Below are 12,286 nucleotides of genomic sequence, written 5' to 3' on the forward strand. Positions count from 1 at the left end.
GGGTGTTTTTATTTGGTTTTGTTACTAGAAAGTAAAGATGAATCAAAATCAAAGCATGGAATCCAAGCTGTGAAAAAACATCAAGGGGCAGGAGGGAAGAAAAGACGGGAAGTAGAACGAAGAGTGAAATAAAGAGACAGCCTTGCAAACACATTCTTACTCTGGAACAACAGGAGGTTTCCTGACCCCGATTCTTGTGCCAAACAAATGTGCACTTAAGGAGGAAAAGCAAAAGCAAGCAAGCAGCTTCTTGGTGTAAGCCTAGACTTTTCATCAACATCAAGTAGAGAATAGATAGCTTTTTCATCAACAGACATGAACCAAGAGAGAAAGAAAAAAGCAAGGAAAGAAGGGAGAACGAAAGAGAAGGAAATGGAAAAGGAAAGGAAATTGTGAGACAATATAAAGTAAGTCACACTCTTTAACAGCAAGAGTAAATTTCTGCTGCTTAAATCACTAATTTAAACACTATTCCATAATAGTACAAGCTAAGGAAGGGGAGAAAGGGAGGAGGAATACAGGAGAGGAAGTTTGCTACTGTATACACAGGGGTGAAATTACTGCACGTTATCTGTAGATCTGTCTCCCTAGCAATTTGATACATTTTGACTTGCTAAAGGTATAATCTTATTATTGGGATTGAATATTTATACAGACCAAAATGTATACTTCAAAATAGAGTTTTTTTTATATTTTAAATTTTTTACTGGAAAAGCAGATTTACAGAGAGAAGAAGAGATAGAAAGATCTTCCAACCAATGGTTCACTCCCCAAGTGCCCGCAACGGCTGCAGCTGAGCCGACCTGAAGCCAAGAGCCAGGAGCTTCTTCTAGGTCTCCCAGGCAGGTACAGGGTCCCAAGGCCTTGGGCCTTGCTCCACTGCTTTCCCAGGCCACATGTAGTGAGCTGGATGGGAAGTGGAGCGGCCGGGACACAAACTGGTGCCCATATAGGATTTGCAAAATGAGGATTTAGCCACTAGGCCATCTTGCCAGGGCCCAAAGTAGGTTTCGATCTTGAGATTTCTAAAATAAACTTCTTTAATTCAATTAAAATTGTATCACATTGGTCAGTCCTAAAATTACCCATGAAAATAAAGCAACATACTTCCTTTGGAGCGTAGTGAATAAAACTGAAAAAAAAAAAAAAAAACCATTTCCAAGTGCATTTAACTATTTGATTCAAAAACCCATTTATCAACAATGACATGGTGAAATTAACTGATTCCTATTTCTAGGTAAGTCCAAAGTAAGTCATTATAGGGCAGGTGTTTGACCCAGTGGTTAAGATATCTGTACCCCATATCCAAGGGCCTGTGTTCATATCCTGGCTCCATTCTTTTTTTTTCTCTCTGTTCTATTTTATTTTTAATTTTGTGATACAATTCCATAGGCTCTGGGACTTCCCTTAACTGGCTCCACTCTTATTTTGAGTTTCCTGCTAATACACACCCTTGGAGCAAGTGATGATGTCTCAAGTTAGCTGCGTCTTCCATGTGGGACATGTGGATTCAGTGTCAAGCTTCAATCTGGCTCAGTCCCAGCTCTTGTGGACAACTGAAGAATAAACCAGAAGATGAGAATTCTGTGTGTCTCTTTGCCTCAAAAACAAAAGTAAATATTTTGGGGACCCAGCATGATAGCCTAGTGGCTAAATCCTCATCTTGCATCTGCCAGGATCCCATATGTGCACCGGTTGGAATCCCAGCTGCTCCACTTCCCATCCAGCTCCCTGCCTGTGGCCTGTGGAAGCAGCAAACGATGGCCCAAAGCCTTGAGACCCTGCACCCACGTGGGGTCCCAGAAAGACCTCTTGGCTTTGGATCAGCTCCGCTCCAGCCATTTTGGCCACTTGGGGAGTGAGCCATCGGATGTATGATCATTCTCTTTGTATCTCCTTTTCTTAGTATATCTTTCTTTCCAATAAAATAAATCTTAAATATATATGTATATATTTAAAACAAAATGAAACACTATAAAATCATATTCATTTAGTCAACAACTATTAAAACCCAATATATATTAGGGTCCATAGTACAGTGGATTAAGTCACCCTTTGCAATATTAGTATCCTGTATCAGAGAGCTAGTTCAAGTTCCAGCTGCTCCACTACCGATCCAGATTCCTGCAAAAGCACCTGACAGGTGGGTGGGCGGGGGGCTGCCAGCTGTAGAAGAGTTAGCTACCAGCTGGAAGATATGAAAGATTCTCTCTAGCATCCTCTGTCTTTCTCGCTCCCAAATCCTGCCTTTTTTTTTTAAGGATTTTTTTTTATTGGAAAGTCAAATTTACAGAGAGAAGGAGAGACAGAGAGGAAGATCTTCCATCCGCTGGTTCACTCCCCAAGTGGCCTCAATGGCCAGAGTTGAGCCAATCCAAGTCCAGTAGCCAGAACTTTCCTCCAGGTCTCCCGCACAGGTGCAGGGTCCCAAGGCTTTGGACCATCCTCAGCAGCTTTCCCAAGCCACAAATAGGGAGCTAGAAGGGAAGTGGAACAGATAGGATATGAACCAGGTCTCATAATGGGACCCCAGCACATGCAAGCCAAGGACTTTAGCCACTAGGCTACTGCACCAGGCCCCCAAATCCTGCCTTTTAAACAGATAAATACATAAACCTTTTTTAAAGCTCTATTATAAGACAAATCCTCCAATAGTTACTAGTTACAACAATGGATAAAGTAGACTCCTCCCACATAGGCCTTATATACTAGATAGAGAAAATAATAAACAGAATTAAATCAAGTCTACAGCATAGACTGTTATATGGTGATAAAAAAAAAAAAAAGTAACCCAAAGAAACTGAAATAAAAAGGGAATGGTTAGGAAAACTCCCCTATGAACATTTTGCATTCACATGGAGATCTGCTGAAGTCAAACAGCCAGATGCAAAGGGTCACTCTTCCTAGGTAAAAGTGCATTTTTTGTCTCTGGAGAGCATCAGAGAAATTTCTGCCAGCCATTGTTCAGCCAGCAAACCACAGCAAAGCCTCCTGAAGCCTTTCTAGACTCCCTCAGCCTTCCAGACAGAGTTCATCCTCCTCTCCTCTGTCCTGGGCTCCTCCAGTGTGCACCTGTCAGTCTTCCTTCCCTAGTAAACTGTAGGCTCCTTGAGATCTTCTTTAGCTTTGCTTCCACCTGCATGCAGCACAAGGGCTTGCTCAGTATAGACACACAGGTTCTATTTAACATACCGAAATAGTTAATAACAGTAAGCACAACAATGAAGCAAACACCTATCTCATTGCAGGCTAAGTAAAACTCCAACTGGCCAGATATTCCTAAACAAGAATAGGGTACTCCCACCTATAAATCCTTTCAGGATGTTTCAAAGCCAGGCCTTTCAGGATGTTCAGAAATTTTAGGGGGCCAAAGCCTGCAGTAATTGGGCCTTCTTCAATTTCTCAGCGTTCTACACCTGCCCTGTTCTTGTCATACAATGATGCTGTTCATGACCTGCAAGCCAGGCCTCTGAGCCTCCAGCTTTGTTTGCTCTGATAAGTCTCCCCTGGCTTCTCAGGGCATTACCCTTCTGTTTGAGCTCTGCTACTTCTATTGCTTAGCTACCGCGTTTGTTACATCAGTGTGACAGCTTCCTTGTCTGGCTTCCCCACTGGACAGAGTTCTTGCAGAGTGGAGACTATTTTATTCGTAGTTGTGCTCTCAGCAGGCACCAACAATGACAGGTGCAAAGTTGTTACTTAATAAGTCCTCACTGAATAGGTTTTTAAATGCCTTCTTGTGAATATTCTGTGAGATACTGTCTGAGAAGATAAGAAAATAATTTTCCAGTGTACTTTTTTCCTACACATCATTCTACAAATTGGGTGGCATGGCTCACGTTATAGAGGCATACAAATTGGAAACATTCCCATATTTGTCTAAGAAGCAAGGATCTGTAAATCCTTGATGGTAGCACACATATGAAGTATGTTGTATTTCACTCATCATTAAATATTCAAAGAATTCAGGAGGGCTGGCACAGTGGCAGAATGGGTCACGTGGTCTCTTGTGATGCAAGTCTCTCTGAGCAAAGTGACCAATCAAGTCTCAGCTACTCTGTTTCCAATCCAGCTTCCTGCTAATGTCACTGGGAAGGAAGCAGCAGAGGACAATACCAGTACTTGGGCCCCTTGCCTCAACGTGGCATATCTGGAAGGCGTTCTAAGTTCGTGGCTTCAGTCTGACCAGCACCTAACTGTTTCAGCCATCTGGGGAGTGAACCAATTGATAGAATCTCTTTCTTCCCCTCCATCTCTCTATCTCTGTGTGTGTGTATATATCTCTCTCTTACATTCTCTTACTCTGCCTTTCAAATAAATATTTTAAATAAATACAATCCATTCAAGATAATCAGTGTGAGTAACTAAATGAACTTAAGCCAATGATTCTTTAACTGTGTATGAGTTTGCACTCCAGGGAACAATTGGTAACATCTGGAGCCAACCTGGAGAACAGGGGCGCTACTGGCATTGAGGAGAGGCCAGGGTTGCCGCCAAACAGCCTGCAGTGCACAGAACAGTCTTCGACAACACAGCAAGTTCTAGTCCTCAAGGTCTATAAAGGTGAAATAGAAAACTCTATTTTTCTATTTCTACTTATGCCCTATCTCAAGAAGACTGCATATTTTGCAAGTTACTATAATGCCATTTAAAATTAGGACCTATTACGTGTGTATATTTTACAAAATGGCACTGAAAATTAGGACCTCTTATGTACATATGAGTGCTTCATCAACAATTGCTAAGAATGTACCTCTTTGAAAGAGAACTGTAAAAACCTTGTACTCTGAACTAAGGGAAATCTCAAGAAAAGGGAAGGGCTGAGTTTTTATGTTGCACATTTAATTAGTTTCAATATGATCTCTGCTAAAACAATTAGACGATAATATACATACTCAACCTCAGAAATATTTAGATGGACCATTAGTGAGGTTAACTAAGGTATTATTGCTGATAAAATGGGTGATAACTTTGCAAAGAACAAATTGGCTACTTAGCAGCAAGATTACCAACCTTTGTAACGTTTTAGCAGTACAAGTACATTTGAGACTGAGGTAGCTTAGAAATCAGGGACTACAAGTTTGCAGAACCAGAAAATGGGAAGGTACTCTCAAGGAGGACACCGAGGCTTGGCACCCAGAATATACATAAAGAATATGATAAGGATCATAAATTATCTGTATTCCGGTGATACAACTGCAATGTGTTGCAGAGGACAACCTACTTCTGACCATGTTTTGATGACCATATTTCTTTATAATTACTTTTATTCATTTGAAAAAGTTACAGGGAAAGGGAGAGGGAGAGTAAGGGAGTGTGGAAGGGAGGAAGGGAGGGAGAAAGCGAGAGAATGAGAGAGAGAAATTTTTGCTGGTTCACTACCCAAATGGTCTCAACTGCCGAGCCTGCGCTAGACCAAAGCCAGGTACCTGGAACTGTATCTGTCCAATTCCACCCCCTGGATGGCAGGGAACCAAGTACTTGGACCACCTTTCACTGCTTTTCCAGGTGTATTAGTAGGGAAGTGGAGCAGCTGGGACTCAAGCTGTACTCAGATGAGATGACGCATCACAGCTGCGCTGTAGCACTAGCCCCAGTGGCTGTATTCCGATGAGCTTCACTTAGAATTCCTTTGATATACAAAAATAACATTTCAAAAAGTGAACTTGTCATTTTCCCATAATAAAATGGGAACTCTTACGTTATTTTCAGCAGTGTCTCACAACTTTCGAGTACATGTATTCACAATCCTGTCATCTTTCCTTTCACTCCATATTCCAGCCCCACTACACAGCTGTACTCCAGATCTGTATCATGCAATGTCTTTTATATTTGATCCTTTGTATTATTGATTTCTTTTAATTCTCATTCAGTCTACCACACCTCTAAACTCTTAACTGCTGTACTATTCCATCTTATCATCACTTAGGACGTGACAAATCCTGTATCCATACTATGGGATCAGTCTCTATATATCTGAACTCTCCTCACCCAACTGATTTTTTCTACAAATATAACTTTTACATGGAAGTTTCCTTTATTTTACTCTGTACATGGAGGTGAACAGTTCTGTAGTCACTCTCAAGCAGCACCATTTCTCTTTTGTCAGCTCACTGAGGTTTACATTTTCTAAGTTTTGCTAGTCTCCTACGTTCTCCCAATGTATCTAGTATAATAGGAGTATTAAGTGTGTTGAGACGAATCTTTTAGTTACATGGAAAACATTTATGAATAGATGAATTTAGACAAATGTGTGATCCTCCTACCCTAAGTTCAAAGCTACTCTTTCTGAAGCTTCAGTTACCTACAATCAACAAAAGTCTGTAAATATTAAATGGATAAACAACACTATGAGATAAGCAAGTCATGCTGGTTAAGTTGTACACCATTCTAAGTAGTAGGATGAAACCTCAGGTTGTCCAATCCTGCCCTGTTCAGAACATGCAGCATCCTTTTTGTCCATCCACACTGCACTGAACACTTACTCATCAATCTATCAGTTGGTAGCCCTCTTGGTAACCTGTACTGTTGGGATTTTGCAATCCTGACCCATAGGGCTTAGTACTACTGGTCATACAAGTATGTACTGGGAAACTTGGAATGTATCCCCCACTGATAAGGGATATCTGCTATGCTGTTACTATCATAAAAATTGAGTTGAAGATTTCCAAAAACAGTTTCCACAGACAGCGAAAACAAGGTAGATTGGGAGGTCCAGGAAACAGTAAACTCTTTCAGCTTCAATGATTAATGCCACATCCAAGGACTGTAAGATCTAAGATTTTATGCTCACAGTCAGCACAGCTGGTCCAGTTGTTCCAGAGGACTGTCCAGTGTGAAGGACTAAAAACTACCAAAACTTTCAACAGAAGCTGAAACCAGCATTGGACATCAACAGATGTGGGCAGTGCTGACAGTTTAGGCAGGAGTCTCAGGGATAATAAAGACTAACATCTTACTGTAACTGGTATCACTGTCATTCCTTTGGCTGTCATTCAGAAATATCAAACTGGAATGACAGCTGCAATAGTCCTCTGGCTTGTCAAATATCAGAAGACAGGAAGAGATAACAAGTTGAATTTATCAATAAATGTAGCCACACTCTTGCTCGTTACAGTTCAGTATTTGTGTCAAAATAATAGCACTATCTGTCATTCATTGGACTGACAATATAGCACCTTGATTAATAACAGCTCCCCAGAGTCCTGCCTAAACACACACACATACACACACACACACACACACACACACACCCCTCAGAGCAGTTTATCCTTGGAGGGGTGATAACTTTTTAGAGCCTAATTTCTTCACCTATACAATGGATCTACTAAAAGTAACTCTTTTCCACTGGATTCCTGAAGGGATTAAAGCAGAAAATAAATGTGGCACACTTAGTCTAGTTCTGCATATGGTTAGTATTCTTAAAAAAAAAAAAGAAGAAATGTGTTTGAGTGCTTACTCTGTGTCAGCCATTGCCGCGGGATTTCCAACGTCACATGGTCAGCATTTCAGGCCAGATAATGCTTTATGTGAGCTCTGTCTTATAGCCTTGGTCCCTATTCGCCATATGCATGTGGTACCTCTCCAGTCATGACTGCAGAACAAAATCATCCCTGATTAACATCACCAGCCCATGTCCCTCACGGAAAAGGAAAAAGCCTGAACTCGTTTTAAACATTTATTGATTCCTCAAAAGCAGTCTGGCAAATATACCAATGATGTTCTTTCTGCTCTCCAGGTAAGGATGGAAGCTCAGAAACGCTACCAAGTTGTCCAAGGTGACCCAGGCTGCGCTCAACAGATGACTGCATGTCCTGACTCTGGGTTACCACCACTGTAAAGTGGGCAATTTCATCTTCATGCTGTTTCCTTAGCTTCTTGTTCACATAGACACAGATAGTGGCATCATCCTAGGTTAGAACCTCAGAAGGAATCTTGGAAGAAAACAGTGCCAACGTTGTCTCTATAGTGATTTCAGAAATGTGCACAGGATGCCCCCTAACCATGAGCTGCAGTACTTCTACGCAGAACAACAGAACTCTAGTAAATCCCACCTGCAGTGGGTAAGTGGCCTGAAGCGCATCATTCTAAAGTCACACTCAGGAATGTTAACTTCAGATTGTTTGGGTCTGTAATTCTTTGCTCTCCTGCTCTTCCACTAGGCTTCTCTCATTTCTGTGAACCCCACCTCACCACTAGCATTTCATGTTTGCCCAGGAGGATCACAGATATGCAGCCTGCTGGTGCCGTAGCTCACCCTTGTCAGCTGTGCTCAGTGAAGGTCCTTCCAGGGTCCTTTTGAGTAGACTTCATAGAAGCCTCCAGCTGCTGTAGAATGGCAATGTTCCAGGGCAATGTCGGCCCGTGATGTTATCTTTATGTCTGATGCCACACCCAATAGGAGGTCATGTCCACTTGCAGACACTGGCCCAGCACACGTGCTTTTTGCCAACTCATTTCCAGCTCAGACCCTTTGTTGGTCCTTAGCTTTCAAGACTCCTTGCCCCCTATTCTTATCAGCACACCTTGACTTACTTCTGCATCTTGGTCTTTGACACTGACCTTCTTGCTTGGAAGTAAGGACAAGTCACCCTGCTGAGGTTCGCTCTTTATGGCCTCCATACCGGCACCCTTGGAAATGGAAATTGTGACATCATCTAAGCCATTGATCCCAAACATAGTTGAGAATAAGATCACGTGAGTGCTTGTCAGACATTCCAATTCCTAGGCCTGTTTCAGGTTAAATTGCACTGGGATGGTCAGAATAAGGTGCTAGGAGTTAGAAAGATGAATGATCATCCCAGGTGATTCTTTTTTTTAAAGTATATCCCAAACAATGGAGTCAGGGTCATCTGTAGACTAAATTTTTTTTCAAAGATTTTATTTATAATTTGCAAGTTGGAGTTACAGAAAGAGAGAAAGGGAGATAGAAACTGATTTTCTACCTGCTGGTTTACTCCCAACATGGCTGCAATAACTAGGGCTAGGCCAAACCTAAGCCAGAAGGCCTGGAACTCCATCTGGGCCTCTCTTGTGGGTAGTGGGAACCCAAGCACTCAGGAAATCTGCTGCTGATTTCCCAGGCTCATTAGCAGGAAGCTGGTTTGGAAGCAGAGCAACTAGGACTCAAACTAGCTGCTCATATGGAATGTCCTCATACCCCTCTCCAGTAACCAATGTGGTTCTTATGATCCAATGAGTCCAGGAAACAGTGATTATGATGCTGGGTTACATTACACCAGTAATGCTGATGAGATATTCAGGTTCAATTGGCAATTAGAATTGTTTACTCTAGGGGTTGGCATTTGGCACATTAGTCAAGGTGCTCACCTAAACTGCCTGGGTCTGATTCTCAGCTCCATGTCCTAACTCCAGCCTCCTTATAATGCAAACACTGGGAGACAGCAGTGCTGGTTCAAGTGATTGTGGATCCTGCCATCCATAAAGGAGACCTAGATGGAGTTCCCTACTCCTAAATTCATTCCCAGTGGACATTCAGAGTGTGAACCAGCAGGTGAATGGCCTCACTCCTCACTCTTCCCTACATTTACAAAAATTAATAAGAAATTTTGTATCCTGGAGAAAGAAATCATTGATTTCAGGGGTTTAGCAGTATGCCTCCTTATAAATTTTCATTTTTTAATTTTTAAATAAGGAACATGTTCTAATTGGTCACTGATGTAGAAACCTATTGTGTTATCTTGGACAAGCCATTTAGGAATTCTGAACTTCAATTTCCTCATTACAGGCTCCCACATGGGTGATGGGGACCCAACTACTCTAACCATTAGCTGCTAACTCCTAGGGTGTGCATTAGCAGGAAACTGGAATCGATAGTAAATCCAGAACATGAATCCAGGCCCTCTAACATGGAATGGGACATGGCTAACCGAAAGTGTCTTAGCCTCTATGCCAAACAGCCACCCCAAGAAACTTGTAAATACCTAAATCGGTTCACTTAAAGTACTCAATGGTTCCCCAGTTCTTTGAGGGTAAAGACCAAACTCGCATACTAGCCCTGTCTGGCCTCATTTGTACAATTTCCTCTTCACTCCCTAGTGCCGATCTTTTGGGGCTTCTAAGTGTATCTTGAACTCTTTCAACTCAGGTCCTTCTACTATGCTGTTCAGTCTTCCCCAGTACATTCAACCAATCCGTTTATCATGTAAGGTGCAACATGACACTCTTACCTAGCATTCATGGTCATCCTTGATGCTTGCAGCTCTCTGTGTTCCTTCATGGTTCCTATAATATTTGTTAACAAGTTTGTCGTACGGAGTTTATCTTTGCACTTGTGCTTGGACTGTGTTTCTTGCATTTGCTTTGTCTCCAGAACTAGTACAGGTGCTGACAGAAGACATTCAGCAAAAGTATTAACTTCCCAATTCCTGGTTTCAACTCCATCCAATACTAGTTTATCCATGCATTTAAAAGTAAACCAGTAGGGCCCAGTGCAGTGGCCTAGTGGCTAAAGTACTCACCTTGAACACACCGGGATCCCACATGGGCACCGGTTCTAACCCCAGCAGCCCCGCTTCCCATCCAGCTCCCTCCCTGCTTGTGGCCTGGTTGAGGATGGCCCAAAGCCTTGGGAGTCTGCACCTCTGGGTCCGGATCGGCACAGCTTTGGCCGTTGCGCTCACTTAGGGAGTGAATCATTGGACGGAAGATCTTCCTCTCTGTCTCTCCTCTTCTCTCTGTATATCTGATTTTGCAAAAAAAAAAAAAAAAAAAAAAAAAAAAAAAAAGATAAATAAATAAAATCTTTAAGAAAAAGTAAACCAGTGCATGAGATTCTCTCTCTCCTTTCTCTCTCTCTCTCTCTCTCTCTCTCTCTCTCCCCCTTCCTCCCTCCATCTCTCCCTCTTTTCCTCTCTCTTCCTCCCTTTCAAATAGATCATTTTTTTTCTGGGGCCAGCATAGTGAAGTACCAGACTAAAACTCTACCTATGGTACCAGTTCATGTCCCAGCTACTCCATTTTTTATTCAACTCCCTCATAATGACCCAGGGAAGCAGCAGAGAATGATTCAAGTCCTTGGGCCTCTGCACTCACGTGGAAGACCTGGAAAAAGCACCTGGCTCCCAGTTTTGGACTGGTCTGACTCTATCCATGCCAGTCATATGGGGAGTGAACCAGCAGATGAGAAAGTTTCTTCTCTCTCTCTCTCTCTCTCTCTCTCTCTAATTCTGATTCTTTTTTTTTTTTTAACCTGAAGTAAAATAAATACATCTTTAAATTTGTTTTTTCCAAGAGTTCCCATGCTGCTGGGAGTACAGAGGTGCCTGCGTGGGTACAGGATATCAGGCCACTACAGCAACCAAAGAAAACGTGCTGCCCTAAACTAGGAGTGGGAGGAGAAATGGAAATTGAGCCGAATGAATAAGGAGAGTCTGGATGTTAGAGGTTCGGGATTCAGATGAGTCAATGATTCAGATTTGAGTAACTGGGCAGGTGGCCACTGCATTTATTGATAAGGAATCCTAGAGGAGGAGCCAACTCAGGGAAGAGACTGATCAGTTCGGTCTGGAACATACTGAGTGTGAAACACCTGGAGTTAATCACATGAATTTCTTGAGTTGACCGGGTCTGAAACGTGCAAGAGAAACACAGACAGCAGTTGCAAACTCAAGAGTCGTCAGCATAGAGACAGTAATAGGAGTCAGCAGAGTAGATGAAGTCACCCGGTGTGGGCCGAGGGCTATGGCTCCAGCTGGGGGTGTACCTGCTTATGGCCAAGTGACGCACATTCCAACAAAGACAGCCATAGGAAATCAAGGTCAGGATTCTAGTTCCACTAACATGAAAGACACATGAAAAATTCCTTTTATTTATCACAGTAGATAGACTTCTTTTCCAGTCTGCCCCCTTGGAGATTTACCTCTCAAGTAAACCCCAAACTAAAAATTCACCAAAAAGTTAGCCAAGCACCACTCTGTTCTAATTACGTAAGATTCCAACAGAGTATCCCTTAAACCAATGACATTTCACATCACGAGGATAAAATGTAGAAGCTAAAATACACTGCCCTTGATATCATACCTCTTTACACACCACTAATGCAAAAGTCCAGCAAGCAAATTGTGGATTTTGTGTCTTGTCATTCTCACAGTGACGTGAGCTTTAGACTGTGCAGGGATGTGATCACAAACCTCCAAGTCCGTTAGGTCTGCGCCACGCGTCCTAAGTGCACCATCTAAGGCATTCTTGAGACACGACCTACACTTAAAGTGTATTTTACAGCTAAAACATCATACATACATACAACAACTAAGACTTCCGTTAG

This window comes from Ochotona princeps, chromosome 5 (genome assembly GCF_030435755.1).
Source record: "Ochotona princeps isolate mOchPri1 chromosome 5, mOchPri1.hap1, whole genome shotgun sequence".
NCBI lineage: Eukaryota > Metazoa > Chordata > Mammalia > Lagomorpha > Ochotonidae > Ochotona > Ochotona princeps.